Source organism: Oryx dammah, unplaced genomic scaffold (genome assembly GCF_014754425.2).
Source record: "Oryx dammah isolate SB20612 unplaced genomic scaffold, SCBI_Odam_1.1 HiC_scaffold_24, whole genome shotgun sequence".
Taxonomy (NCBI): Eukaryota; Metazoa; Chordata; class Mammalia; order Artiodactyla; family Bovidae; genus Oryx; species Oryx dammah.
In genome coordinates, this window is record NW_024070208.1 from 34,498,408 (window position 1) to 34,513,092 (window position 14,685).

The 14,685-nt window shown below is 44.8% G+C and overlaps 1 long non-coding RNA gene across 1 annotated transcript in view; it reads right to left on the minus strand.

The window, feature by feature from the left end:
- Positions 1–14,566, minus strand: part of LOC120882953 — a 24,497-nt gene extending 9,931 nt beyond the window's left edge. Inside the window, exons 1-2 of the long non-coding RNA XR_005725622.1 lie at positions 13,983–14,566; positions 6,222–6,373 (exon numbers count right to left, since the gene is read on the minus strand). This is a non-coding gene — a long non-coding RNA (uncharacterized LOC120882953). The remainder of the gene's footprint in view (positions 1–6,221; positions 6,374–13,982) is intronic.
- Positions 14,567–14,685: the final 119 nt, after the last annotated feature.

Below are 14,685 nucleotides of genomic sequence, written 5' to 3' on the forward strand. Positions count from 1 at the left end.
TCTTTGCATTCTTAGGTCATGTTACAATAAGAGATGATTCGAAATCCTTGTTTCCTGTTCTGGAACAGAAAATTGTGCTAATGCATTTTTAGTATAAATACCGTGAATGTTACCCAGTTTACTTACAACTGTTTAGTGAGGGCTGCTCAAAGGGTTAGTTAGGTTTAGCCCATTCTTTAAATTCATAGAGTGGATTATCCATGGATTAAGTCCACTCAGTTGACTGGTTAAGTCATGTCTAGTTGTCAGTGATTTTTTTTTCCTCTTTAATGTCTTTAAAATAGAATGTCCAGAAAAATGTGCAAAAAAAGGTATAAGGATATAAGCATGGCTGCAGGGCTCTGGGAAGATGCCCAGGAAGGAGGGGTGGGGATGAGGTGGGAAAGGTGAGTCTATGAAGCCTTTGGACTTGAAGGACTGAGTGTTGTTATGCTGGGGCAAGGCTAAGTCATACTTCATAACAGATCAACTCAGTGGCAACAGGAATTAATTAACAGGATTAGTCAGAGGGGAAAGGATTCGGGGCAGTGTGAAAATATTTAGAAAACAAGAAAGTGACCAGAGTCTTAAAAGGCAAACACACATATAAACTGTAATTGCTAATAACATTAAGTATATGTTTTCTGAAGTACACTCAATTGCCCTTAATAGCTTTTTCATTGATGAGTTATTTTATTTTATTTTTTTAAAGTATTTATTCTTAATTGAAGGATAATTGCTTTATAGTATTGTGTTGGTTTCTATCAAACATCAACATGAATCAGGCAAAATTACTTAGCTGTTATATTTATAAAGATTATAGAAATAGTGAACAATCATAGGTTTTTTGGGGGGGATTTAGATTTGCGTGAATTCTGAAAAAAAAAGCACAGCTCTTCATATGACTATTATTCTATGCTTTCTCTGTTAAAAATTTTGTCTTTGGTTCTTCAGAAATATTCATTTTCAGAAGTGGTCAGTAAATAGATATCTTTTCCTTTTTATAACTATCTAATTTATCCAATAAAATCCTTATCATGAGAAAATTTGAAATGGTTTGGAAAATGAGCAAAATGTAGGATTTTAACAGAGGAAATGTCCATTCAGTTACAGTAATCATATAAAATTCAGTCATTTTTGTTTTTTATGGATTCATTCCCAATTTTCCTTAAAAAATTCTCTCTTGACCTATTTCTAACTAGCATTTCCTTTGTGTCCCCTCCAAGTGGTTGCCTGCCAACTACTATCATTGTCCGCCAAACAGCAAATGCATGAAGCTATTTGTAAACCTTCCATATGAGGAAGGCTGTAGCATGATCCCTTTTTATACAAAGCAAAGGAAAAACCCAGAAAGTTGTTTTTCACAAATTCACAGATCTATAATTTTGTGGGCACAGTTTCTGTAATTCATATTTTCAAGTTATTGTGGCACTGACTGCACAGACATAAAACACAATGCTTTTGAAGTGATCATTCATTGACATTATCACTCCAAGTCCAAACATTTGGAAATTAAATAAAATAAGAAATTAAAAAAAAAACTTTAATGAACATAAGCAAGAAATGTTGAAAATAAAATATGACAAAATAAAAAAGATTCCCATTTGTTTTTCATAAATAAACTCATTTCTCAAATCCTTCTGACCAGAGGATGTTTAATCAAATTATGGTCTAGGGATTCTGTTTGAGACACTTCTTCACAGCTAAATATGTTGTTGTTTAGTTCCTAAGTCATGTCCAACTCTTTATGACTCCATGGACTGCAGCAGGCCTATTCTTCAAGAACTCTCAGAGGTGCTCAGATATGTAGGGGAGTGTAGTTTTCAACAAGTAATTCAACTGGCTATAATGAATGAAACGGAAGTAGTGAAATGTACAGTGTCACCCTTTTGGCTGCATTGTCTGTGTCTCTGTTCTGTAGTGGATGCTCACATATTTATCATATTCATTTAAATGTGTTTCCCAGCATGTGCCTGAGGGCTCTTGTGCTGCCTACATCTGGCCAGACTGTAAAACTGCCACGTGCTTGAGAATACAAGATTGTGATTAGCTCTCAGGAGAGAATTTAGGGCACCTACCCCTAAGGCATGGGCTTCCCAGGTGGTGCTAGTGGTAAAGAACCCATGTGCCTAATGCAGGTGACATAAGAGACGTGGGTTTGATCCCTGGGCCGGGAAGATCCCCTGGAGGAGGGTATGGAAACCCACTCCAGTATTCTTGGCTGCAGAATCCCATGGACAGAGGAGCCTGGTGGGCTACAGTCCATGGGGTCACAAAGAGTCGGACACGACTGAAGCGACTTAGCTAGCAGTCAAGCACGCATGCACTCCCTAAGGTGTGCTAACTCTGCGAGATTTTTAGAATCTCAAAGCAAATGTTTCTCTTTTACTTCAATTCTGGGGTGCAGCACAGAATGAGAACATTGAATGGAGACCTGGGTTTGGTCTTGACACTTGGTGTTTGCAAGGAAACTTCAGACAAATTACTTGCCCTCTCTGGGTCTTGAGTCCTGATTTGTAATTGTGGATGATAATGTTAGATTCTTCTGGGAATTAAATATGACAGTGGATGTGAAAGAGTCAGCATGTGGTTGGCGATAAGTAAATACAAACAAGCACTGTTATTTTTCCTTATAGTGAATATAAGGGATATTTTTCCTTATAGTGAACCCCACATCTGTCTCTGGAGTCGCAGAAATTTTTGTACATGAAAATCTTTCTCCTATTTGAACAGTATAGCATGCACGCTGGAGTCACGTTTTCCCCAGGATAAACATCTCTGTTCGCACCAATAACAGCCCCACATGGAGATATGCACAGGGTATGGGTTTGCGGGACCTGCATGTGGTCTGGGGCAGTTAGAACTTTTCTGAATCTCCTTTTCATCTGTAAAATAGGAATAAACATGCCGCATAGGATTTTAGTGAAGATTAAATGACAAGCGTTTGGTGCCTAGGAAGTGTTTCATTAGCCACACGGATTATTATTATTGTGCATAATTTTCCATTTCTCACATCCCAATGACTGCTTTAAGTGAACAGCGGTCTTGGTGATAGGATTTCAGAGGCAGTAAGTGACGCACCTCCCCGCCCTCTGATCCCAGGGCCCACACTGTGGTAGAAATTAAAACAGACCCCCTTGAGAGCTAGGAAGTGTCTGCTGAGCCACTGGGGGAAGGAGCTGCGGGGGTCTGAGCGCAGTGCTTCGGGCTGGAGGGGGAGGGCTGGCTGGGAGCTCCCTGTGTGTGTGGTCTCCTCCAAAGAAGGTTAAAGAGATGGAAGGAAAAAGAAATGATATCTCTAAACACACAGGAACACAGGGGAATGCACCAGAATGGAGTCCCAGGGCCACTTTGGAGGGGGTCCTGGTACGCAGGAGGGGTGTGTCTGGCGGGGGTGTGAAGGATACAGCTGATGGGAGCTGAGCCTGGGTACGCTCAGGAGGAGAGACAACGAGGGAAGAGAAGACCAGACCTTGGTCCAGACAGAGGGTCACCCAGGAGAGCAGTCTCTTTCCTGACTGCGGTGCTTGTCCAGGAAAGCCTTTAATGGAAAGCCACGCTGTGGCACTCAGCAGCTTGCCTTTATTTCAGCATTGTCCCTTTTATGTTGAAATGATATTTCTGCCTCATTCTAGTCTTGGCTGCCCTTGAGGTTCAGTGGTAAAGAGTCTGAGTGCCAATGTAGTAGATGCAGGTTTGATCTCTGGGTCAGGAAAATTCCCTGGAGGAGGAAATGGCAACCTACTCCAGTATTCTTGCCGGGAAAATTCCATGGACAGAGGATCCTGGCGGGCTACAGTCCATGGGGTTGCAAAAGAGTTGGACAAGACTGAGTGACTGAGCACACAGGTCGTTGAGTTCCTAATGGGCAGTGGAGCTGTTATTAAGATCATTATCTGTCTGATTTCTGAGCCCCTGGCAGAGAGCCTGCACCTAGGAGCGGTAATGTTTACTGAGCTCAGCAGAGCTGGGGACGCAGTGGATACAAGCACAGAGTGTGTCAGGAGAGGAGGTGAAGTTCAGATCAAAGGTTGAAGGGGACCTGAGACACACTGGCCTGCGTCATGGTTTTTCCAGCACTGACCTCCAGAGCCAGAGAGGAGGGCATGGGGGAGGATAAAGGCGACAAGAAGGGTGTGAGGCCTCCTCCTTACGGTGCCTGCCTGATTGATGTTTCCTGTGAGCTGACTCACCCCCGGGCAGAGGGGGACATACCCCTCCGGGGACTGTGCCCCTTAATCAGAGTGCCAGTGCCTAGGGCATCCGGGTTGTCGTGCATTTTTATTGTATGAATACACGTGACCCTCCCAGGTCAGTGATAGCCTGTTTCACCTCCTCATAACCCCAAGGAAGGGTCCTACAGGTGAGGCGGTGAGCTTGGAGTGGTGACATCCCATGGAAAGGTGTGAGAGCCAAGAATCTGACTATGAATTCATCCGCACACAAAGGGGCAGAGGGCTTCCCTGACAGCTCAGTTGGTAAAGAATCCACCTGCAATGTGGGAGACCTGGGTTCGATCCCTGGGTTGGGAAGATTTCCTGGAGAAGGGAATGGCAACCCACTCCAGTATTCTTGCCTGGAGAATTCCATGGACTGTATAGTCCATGGGGTTGCAAAGAGTCTGACATGACTGAACGACTTTCACTTTCACTTTCAAGGGGGTAGAGGGTGGAGACAAGTAGAGAGTGAAGAAAAGCAACGTGTAAAATAAAGGGCAAAACAGAAGGGAAATTGTTAATTTCCTAAAAGAAAAGAAAAAATATAAATAGCCGGAAGACACAGAAAAAAGGAAGGAGCGTATTAGTGTATTATGGTATCGTTGCTCGTATCATTTCCTTTTTTATGTCCAGTGCTATCAATTTTTATGACGGAGCGTTTTATAGACTTAGCAGCAGTTATAGGTTTATGTCAAAAGTTTCCTTACTGTTGTGTCTAGGGCGAGACTCCATTCAGTTCAGTTCACTCTAATTATTAGCATGGGGTACATTCATTTTAATGTACCTACTGCCATAGTTAGCTCGCCCTGTCCCTGTATTTTCTATAAAATGTTCCAAGAGAGGATGTTTCTTCAAAGATTACATAAGTAGAAGAGGAATTCAGAGGCCCTGGGTGGTTTTATTATTCCTGAAATGGCTAAGACAGCTCAAAATGTGTCACCTTGACAAAATCTGAGGGCCTGAGTCACTTTTTCCCTTTCTAATGCGAAGTTCTTTCTGATTACCCCATTGCCGTTCAGAAGCACGACTACACTTAAGGCTCTTCCTGGGTAATGGGGCTTTGGCCCAGTTATATATGAACAATCTGGGATTTCTGGCAACTCAACAACTACCTCTCACATTAACAACAGATTGAAAAGCATGAGGTAAAGCGTGTACAGTCTCATGCTTTACCTGATGCTTTTATTCTAGGGGCTGCATAATGCCCTCTTTGGAAGGAGCAAAGGCAGGAACGTTAATTCAGAAACATGACATCATTTCTCAAAGCATGTTGAATGGAACTAAAAATAGAAGTCAAGCTACTGTGTCTACACTGGCACGAAGAGAAGGGAAGTTTTGTCATTTGTCTGGCTGATTGGTTATTGAACGTGGTTGCTGGATAAGCCATGCCTGGGACACCGGCCTCTCTGGATGAAAACCATGTCCTCTGTGTAAGGATCACTCTGTGTGAGGCCTCGATGGCGGAGCGTGGGGTCCACGAGCTTAGGGAGCAGACACACACACGACGTAAGTCAGCCGGCAGGTGGGCACGAGGCTCGCTCGCAGCTGTGGCCCCCTGTGAGGCATCAGGCTTCCCGAATCTGAAGGAGGAGTGGGCGTTGGAGGAGAAAGGACACAGGCAAAGGCCATGTGAGAGAGCAGGGGGGCTGATCTGATGGAGCTGGAGCAGAGCCCAGAAAGGGAGGTGGGAGGCGGGGAGAGCACATTGGTGAGGTAGGGGGGCGTGGATGAGTGTGCAAAGTAGAACTCGCATGTTCTCCTAAGGAGCCTGTATTTCATCTTGTTCACGTATGTGTTTGAGGGCAAAGATGTCAGTTCCGACCACTCTGGAAAAGGCCCAGAGCATCTTAAGAAGACGGTTAAATAGATAAACCACTGGACCCACCAGGAAAATCACGGGAGCCACATTCACGGGTGTTTGAGCCTAGAGGGGTTCTACACACAGTGTGCAGGGAAGGCTTTTGCTTCACATCAACTACAGTGTTGTTATTATGTTAGATGTAATTCACATATCATGAAACTCACCATTTTAAAGGGTTTTTAGGATGTTCACCAGCAGTGGAGGCTGCACAGGGCAGAGGGCAGGTGCTGGGCACCCTGGGAAAGCCTGGAGAGAAAGCCTGTGCCACCAGCAAACCTCACCCAAGACGGTGGACTCTCCCTCAAGGTCAGGCGATCTGATGGAAAGCAGAAATGGGAGAGCCTTATCAAATAGAGATGCTCAGGAATAGGGGGTTAAGAAGAGAGAGGGTGAACTCACTCCCCTGCCAGAGCCATGGGGCTCAGGACCACCCAGTCAAGGAGGAACAGCCCACCCTCTTCTTCTCTTGCCTCAGGGCTTTGGCCTATATGGGGTCAATCACAGCTGACTATTTGGGGGACAGGGAGAGAGCAGAGCCCCACCTGCTCCCCTCAAAGGCTGGCAGCCTTTGACCACCTGCCCTAGTGCGGGGTGCTGATGGCTTCAGCGAGGAGAGAGCTGACCTTTGCATGAGGATTGAAGGTTGAAATTTTATATAATGGTTTTGGCTGGATTTGTTCCAATTATAGAAATGAAATCATGTTGTATAACTTAAAGAGACCTCAGAACTGTGGTTATGTTAGAGTGAGCAGAAAAACCATAGAATCTGCTCCGATTCCCATCTCAAGGCAGAGAAAGCTGATGGGCACAAAACGTTACCCCTAATCCTTCAGAAAATGTGCCTTGATGTGTTAGTACTCAGGCTTTTACAATCTTACCAGTTATGCTGTTTTCTAACACTGCTAAAGTATGTGTTAGTCTGACTATTTGCGATCCCATACCCTGTAGCCCACCAGGCTCCTCTGTTCATGGAATTCTCCAGGCAAGAATACTGGTATGGGTTGCATGCCATTCTCCAGGGGATCTTCCCAACCGAGGGATAGGACCTGGGTCTCCCACACTGTGGGCTGATTCTTTACCATCTGAGCCATGAGGGAAGTCCCTAATACTTCTACAGATAATTCAAACATAACTTTGCTGTGTAGATTAGAGCAAAGCTGTAGGCTGAACCAACAGTCACTCATAAATTTCATCTTTCTTGCTGGAACCTGCCACAGAGGTTTGGAAGGATAGATAAACCCATGGACCCTCCGTATTCACAGGTTCTACATCTGAGGGTTCAGCCAACTGTAGGTTGAAAATACTAGAAAAAAATTTCAGAAAGTTCCAAAAAGCAAAATTTAAATTTTCCATGGGCTGGCAATTTACATTACATTTACATTGTAGTAGGTATTATACATAACCTATATAGAATTTATGAGTGATTGTTGGTTCAGCTTAAAGTATTAGGGACTTTCCTCGTGGCTCAGATGGTAAACCTATAGATGATTTAAAGTACACAGAAGATGTGTGTAGGTTATGTGTAGATATTATGTCCTTTTATACAAGGAACTTGAGCATCCAAGGATTTTGGAAACCAGGGGGGTCCTGGAACCAATCCACCTCCATCCTGCCCCCCATACCCAGGGACAACAGTGTTCACTTTTCTTGCGGCTTCCTCACAGCTACAAGGTGTCCATGTGATAAGAATTTTGGCCAATGAGAGAGAAACAGAAGTGTGCTCGGGAAATTCTACTTTTCTCATAAAACAGAGAGGGTGGGAGTCTTCCCTTTTCCCTTCTTCCTTCATCAAATGTGGAAATGTTGAGCTGTATTAGCCATTTTATGGGAAGGAGTAGGGGGGTCTCCACGTCACTGGGGTGCTGATCTTTTTTTTTTTCTTTTTTTTTTTGTTTTTTGGGGTGCTGATCTTGCAGAAGAGCAGCCTTCCTCTGTGCTATGAGAAAAACAAACCCTTACCGGTTTAGCTACTGCTAGTCAGGTAATCAGTTATTTGCAACCAAAAGCATCTTGGACAAAACAAAAACCCAAAATAAAACCTTGCTGACTGATGTTAGGGGTAGAGTGACTATCCATTTATATGCAGCCATTCATTTAACTCTAAATATCTGAGTAACATTTATTAATTCTAGGCCCTTAAGGTACAAAGAGACATGCACTTCAATGAATAGAAATGAAATATGATTAACAGAAATGTGATTGGCACTAAAGTACCAATGTGAATGTACAACATACAGGTTATACAGGATGAATCAGACTGAAGAGTGCAGGAAAGGTTCAGGAAGTAGTGATTCTAGGACTACAACTTAGGGATTATCAGAAAGAGAGGGTTAACTGGAGGATGCAGGCAGGTGGGACAATGCAGGTGGAGCCCATGGGGAAGGTCAGGCAGTGTGAAGTGACCACATTTTGTAAACACTAGGTTAACAGAGAGACTTGGACTATATAGAAAGCTGAGCACCAAAGAATTGATGCTTTTGAACTGTGGTGTTGGAGAAGACTCTTGAGAGTCCCTTGAACTACAAAGAAATCCAACCAGTCAGTCCTAAAGGAAATCAGTCCTGAATGTTCATTGGAAGGACTGATGCTGAAGCTGAAGCTCCAATACTTTGGCCACCTGATGTGAAGAGGTGACTCGTTGGGAAAAAACTCTGACGTTGGGAAAGATTGAAGGCGGGAGGAAATGGGGATGACAGAGGATGGGATGGCTGGATGCCATCACTGATTCAATGGACATGAGTTTGAGCAAGCTCTGGGAGTTGGTGATGGACAGGGAGGCCTGGTGTGCTGCAGTCCATGGGGTCACAAAGAGTCGGACATGACTGAGTGACTGAACTGACTGACTAGGTTAACACTGAACAGTGCTGGGGCTTTGCAGCTGCATTTCCTGTGTTCAAAATCAGGCTCTTCCGTTCATAGCTGAAAGATGTTTACTTTCATTTTCCTAACCTGAAATTGAGGTCTTCATGTGCTTCACAGGGTGGCTGGGAAGACTGAATGAGCTGAATCACAGAAGGTTTTTAGTTGGTGCGTGGCATGTAGTGAGTATTCCATGAATGCTGATATTAAGTATCAGCTGATCTTGGACACAGACTGTATCAGGGTTGGCAGGGTGGCCACAGAAGAATTTGAGAAGATTGATGGGGGCTAAACTGTGATGGGAGAAGGCAATGGCACCCCACTCCAGTACTCTTGCCTGGAAAATCCCACGGATGGAGAAGCCTGGTAGGCTGCGGTCCATGGGGTCGCTAAGAGTCGGACACGACTGAGCGACTTCACTTTTCACTTTCATGCATTGGAGAAGGAAATGGCAACCCACTCCAGTGTTCTTGCCTGGAGAATCCCAGGGATGGGGGAGCCTGGTGGGCTGCGGTCTGTGGGGTCACACAGCGTCGAACACGACTGAAGCGACTTAGCAGCAGCAGCAGCAGCAAACTGTGATGAGCCTTATATGCCACACTGGATAGTCTGACCGTTGATCCTACAGATCCCTGTAGGTTTTGGAGCAAAGAACTAAGTCAAGAGTGGCTTCCTTGTTGTCAAGTGGAGGTACTTCAGCAACTTGGCACTCTTGATTCCCTTCTTGAAGCATTTTACTGAATCTCACAGAGACCAGTTTTTCTTGGTTTTGTTCTTGTCTTGTCTTCTTCAGTCATCCTAACCTCTGGTGCCTGAGGAGTCTTTGTAGAATGTAGCTATGATCACCTAACTTGATTAAAGCCTAAAGGGTACTCCCTATGTCCTTCTGGTCACTCCATATGTTCATGGTGTAGAGGCTTCATGACCACATGGTTCTATTTTTTTTATGCTCTGCGTGACTTTTACCCTCTGACCCTTTCAAAGGCAACTGTAGAAGCTCCTCAGCTTTATTGCTATTTTTATTCCATGATTTGTAGTCCTGTTTCCTCTCCCTTAGACACCGTCTTCCTTTCTCTGCTTGGCTTATGGTTTTACTCATCCTTTAGGACTTCACTGAACTGTGTGCCCACAATATCGTCATCTTTCTGTTTCCAAGTTAAATAGTCTTGTGCTGACTCATGAAACAAGGGAATAATGATTTGTTACACTTTTGTCTTTTTATAACTGGCCAACATTCTGCAGAAGGAACCGATTAATTGTTTCCCTTGACTCAAAGACGGCGCAATCGGGAACATTCCACTTCGTAAAATCATGAAGCAATTGTTTCAGGGGAAGTTAACCTCAGCCTGGAGCTATGCTTCCAAACTGCAGTGTGAGGCTGAGAATGGACCACAATAAAAATTTAGGAATTTTTACACTGGATTGGACTGGTGTTTCGTGTGTGTGTGTGTGTGTGTGTGTGTGTGTATTTATGGGCTTTCCTAGTAGCTCATTGGTAAAGAATCTGCCAGTGTAGGAGATGCAGATTTGATCACTGGGTTGGGAGGATCCCCTGGAGAAGGAAATGCCAACCCACTCCAGTATTTTTGCCAGGAGAACCCCAAAGACAGAGGAGCCTGGCGGGCTACAGTCTATGGGGTTATAAAGAGTAGGACACGACTCAGTGGCTAAACAACAAAAATGGCTGCACTCTTCCTTGCTTGCAGTGAGCAGGGAGCTGGTCTTCGTTGCTGTGTGAGGGCTTCTCATCGTGGTAGCTTCTGTTGTTGCAGAACACAGGCTCTTGGCATGCAGGCTTCAGTATTTGTAGCACTTGGGCTCAATAGCTGTGGCTCGCACGCTCAGTAGTTGTGGTGCACGGCTTAGCTGCTCCGCAGCATGTGGGATCTTCCTGGACCAGGGATCAAGCCCAGATCCCCTACATTGGCAGGTGGATTTTTGATCACTGAGCCACCAGGGAAGCCCTGGACTGGTGTTTTTTGATGATGACCCTGGGAAGGATTTTTAGTTACTGAAATGAATCGTTTGGCAGGGACTTGGAGATTGTCATCACCTAAGAGTGATGGGGAAGCTGGGGCCCGTGTTGTGCCAGGCGCATCATCCAGGGAAAGAGAAAGGAAGCACCAGGGCAAGTTAAAACAGGTGTCATGAGAAGGAATCTTGTTTTCTGTGTCCTGAAGAGTCCAGCACATGTGATCAAACAGCTTTATCTGCCTATCTCCACGACTGAAACAGGCTCAGAGGGTGGTCCCATGATCCCCCTTCCTTACTGACTTGGACGTACCCTGAAAGGAGGGACTGAAAGCTCTGGTTTCTTGTTGTTCTGCATTTGATAAAAGCATTAAGGCTCAGCTTAACATTTCCTAAGTCTTCTCTGGTGTCTCAGCTGGTAAAGAATCCGCCCCATAATGTGGGAGACCCCAGTACGATTCCTGGGTCCAGAAGATGCCCTGGAGAAGGGAAAGGCTACCCACTCCAGTATTCTGGCCTGGAGAATTCCATGGACTGTACAGTCTATGGGGTCACAAAGAGTTGGACATGACTGAGCGAACTTCACCCTTCTCTAACATTTCCTAGAATATATTTTCCAAATTTCCTTCTTATCATACATAATGGTGATGTTTCATGAACAGATATTCATTGAAGTTTGTACACTTTTGAAAAATTAAAATACCCATGTAAGTATTCATTGGGTTAAGTACCCTAAGATAGTTCTTTGCAATGGAAAGTCAGGAAATTATTAGAGATGAGGTTTACACCATGATAAGAGTACTGAAAAATACTATTTGTCCATGGTGTAATTACTATCATATTAAAAAACCTTACATTTATGGCAGTGTATAAAATCATTAGCATTTGGGTGGGCATTCGAATCATGAATAATGTTTGAGTTTCCACTTCTTTGTATGTTCCAGATATTTACTCATTCCTTCTCTTCTCCCTCCCTCGGTCCTTCTTTCTCTGTATTTACTGAGCACTTATTGGGTGTGACGACCTCTTCCAGGCCCCGTGAAGCCATCAGTAAAAGGACACAGTAATTCCAAACCTGTGTTTGTGTTGGGTGGGACATGGATCAGAGAGAGAACTGGGGGAGGGAAAAGAATTAGACTACACTGAATGCAGGTGAGAGGGGAGGGAGTGCGAGCTGCCCCAGTTCTCTGTCCCCTTTGGAGGTTCTTTCTGCATAAGGTCATCTCCCTGTGCTTTACCCAGGCATCTGCTTACTGGGCCTTCTTAGGCAGGAGATCTCCAACCACCCTAGTGCCTCTCCTGTCCTGTCCTGCCCCGATGCCCTCCCCTCACTTTAAAAGAACAGGCTGACCTCGTGATGTGAATTTATATCATTTGTACACTTGTTTATTGTTGTTTTCCTTCCTCAAAACATCGGCATGAGATAGGGACTCTGTTTCGTGCATTGCTGTATTCCTGCCATTTAGAAATGTCTGTTTCTAAATAGACACCTGGGCTTCCCAGGTGGCCCTAGTGGTAAAGAACCCTCCTGCCAGTGCAGGAGAAGCAAGAGATATGGGTTTGATCCCTGGGTGAGGAAAATGGCCTGGAGTAGGAAATGGCAACCCATTCCAGTATTCTTGCCTGGTGAATCCCATGGACAGAGGAGCCTGGAGGGCTACAGTCCAGGGGGTCGCAAAGAGTCGGACATGACTGAGTGACTAACACTTTGATCTAGTACACAGGAGAGGTTGAATAAATACTCACTGATTCAATGAATGATTCCCTACTCTATATCCTTAGCTTTGGCACCTTGCTGAGTTCCAGATGTGCATTCCGCATGCTGACTAATCCTTTAACGTGTATTTCAAGCATACTATGAACCCCAGATATTCAGAGCTTTTGTGATCAGCGTCCTTCCCCAGCCAAATCTGCTTTGATTGTTATGAAACCCTCTCCCTTCAGGTCATTTCTCTGTCTCTCAAGTCTTCACTGTGCATCTATATTCTTCTGTCACCACATCCCATTTGCCTGGCTCCTTAGGAGACGCTTAAGAAAATCAGGGACCATGGGGTTATCAAAGGATTGAGGTGTGAAGGATTTGTCCTGGGGTCGTGCATGCTGTGACACTTTAGCAGAGGAGTGAGAGCTCACATTCTACTTGTTGATACTCTTTTAAAGAAATTTATTTTATTTTATATTGCAGTATTCCCTGGTAGCTCAGCTGGTAAAGAATCTGCCTGCAATGCAGGAGACCCCAGTTTGATTCCTGGGTTGGGAAGATGCCTTGGAGAAGGAAATGGCAACCCACTCCAGTATTCTTGCCTGGAAAATCCCATGGACAGAGGAGCCTGGTGGGGTACAGTCCATGGGGTTGCAAAGAGTTGGACACGACTCAGCAACTAAGCACAAATAGTCTATTAACAATGTTGGGTTAGGTTCAGGTGTACAGAAAAGTGAATCAGTTATATATATATGTATCTATTCTTTAAAAAATTCTCATTTAGATTATTGCAGAGTATTGCACAGAGTTCCCCATGCTATACAGTAGGTCCTTTTTGGTTATCTATTTTAAATATAGCAGTGTGTACATATCCACCCCAAACTCCAGTCTATCCTTCCCCTTTACCATTCTCCTCTGGTAATCATAAGTTACTTCTCTAAGACCTATTTCTGTTTTGTAAATAAGTTCATTTGTATCAGGATTCTGCATATAAGCTATAGCATATAATACTAGTCTCACTCTGTCTGATACACTTGCTTGTATCATCTTGTCTGATTGAAGAAGTGAATATTTGTCCGTTAGAGTTTTCTGACCTGATCTTTATATTGCATTAGCCTGTCTCCCTCTGATTGATTGAACAAACTTACTTTCCAAGCAGAGAAAGACCTGAATGATTTACAGGAACTTCACTTTTAAAAATGATTGGAAGGAAGGGATGGAACAGCTGTAGGGGTGTTTTGTATCTTTATTACTGATAATGAGTTCTGAATAATATTTCTTGTGTGTGTGTGTGAGAAGTATAATTGAAAACCAGTAATTAATGCCATCTTTGGGGTCAACACAAAAATTTAATTCTACCAAGGGTATTTAAACAAGAAGCACACAAGTTTACCTGTTCACGACAGAGTCTTTGAGCTGCCTTAGTAGATGTTGCCTTTTTTTTTTTTGCAACGTGTCTCATCCACACCTAGGAGAAGTTAGCTCGAAGAAAGGACATGTTCTGAAGGGTCATCAAGCCACATACACTTCCAAATGGCAAGACCACGTTGGTCACTCTGGGGCGAGTCCATCGACTCTGAGAGTGTGCTTCTGATTTCAAGGAGCTTGCAGGTGCGATGGGTAACAGGCCACAACAACAGAAGACAATACTGCCGAGTTAAGTCCGCGTGCCTTCTCATCTATCGCTTTCTGGCTGGCAGTCCAGCAGGAAACTGAATCGATAGATCGTCCTTTTGTGCCTTAAAAGCAAACAGGAAACGAAAGCGCGGAGGCACGGTTCTGAGGCCGCCTCTTTCCCCGGTGGTGCCCGAGAGGCCCCCGCAGATCTCATCCGGAGATGCCTCCAGACACTCACAAGTTCCTAGGGTTGAAGGAGACGGAGGCCCTGGAAAGGGCAAGTTCTGCACGCACCGGCTCTTTGGAACTCGGTCACGGAAAACACAAGTCTTCCCTAATCCGTGTGGGGGTTGTCCGCGCGTGAGACGCGGGGAGGGCGGGGCGGGGGCGGGGCATCGGGGCGGGGCTTGGGGAGGGCGGGGCCAGCAGCAACTCACCTACAAATCCGGGAGGGGAGGGGCCAGCGGCGGGGTGAGTCC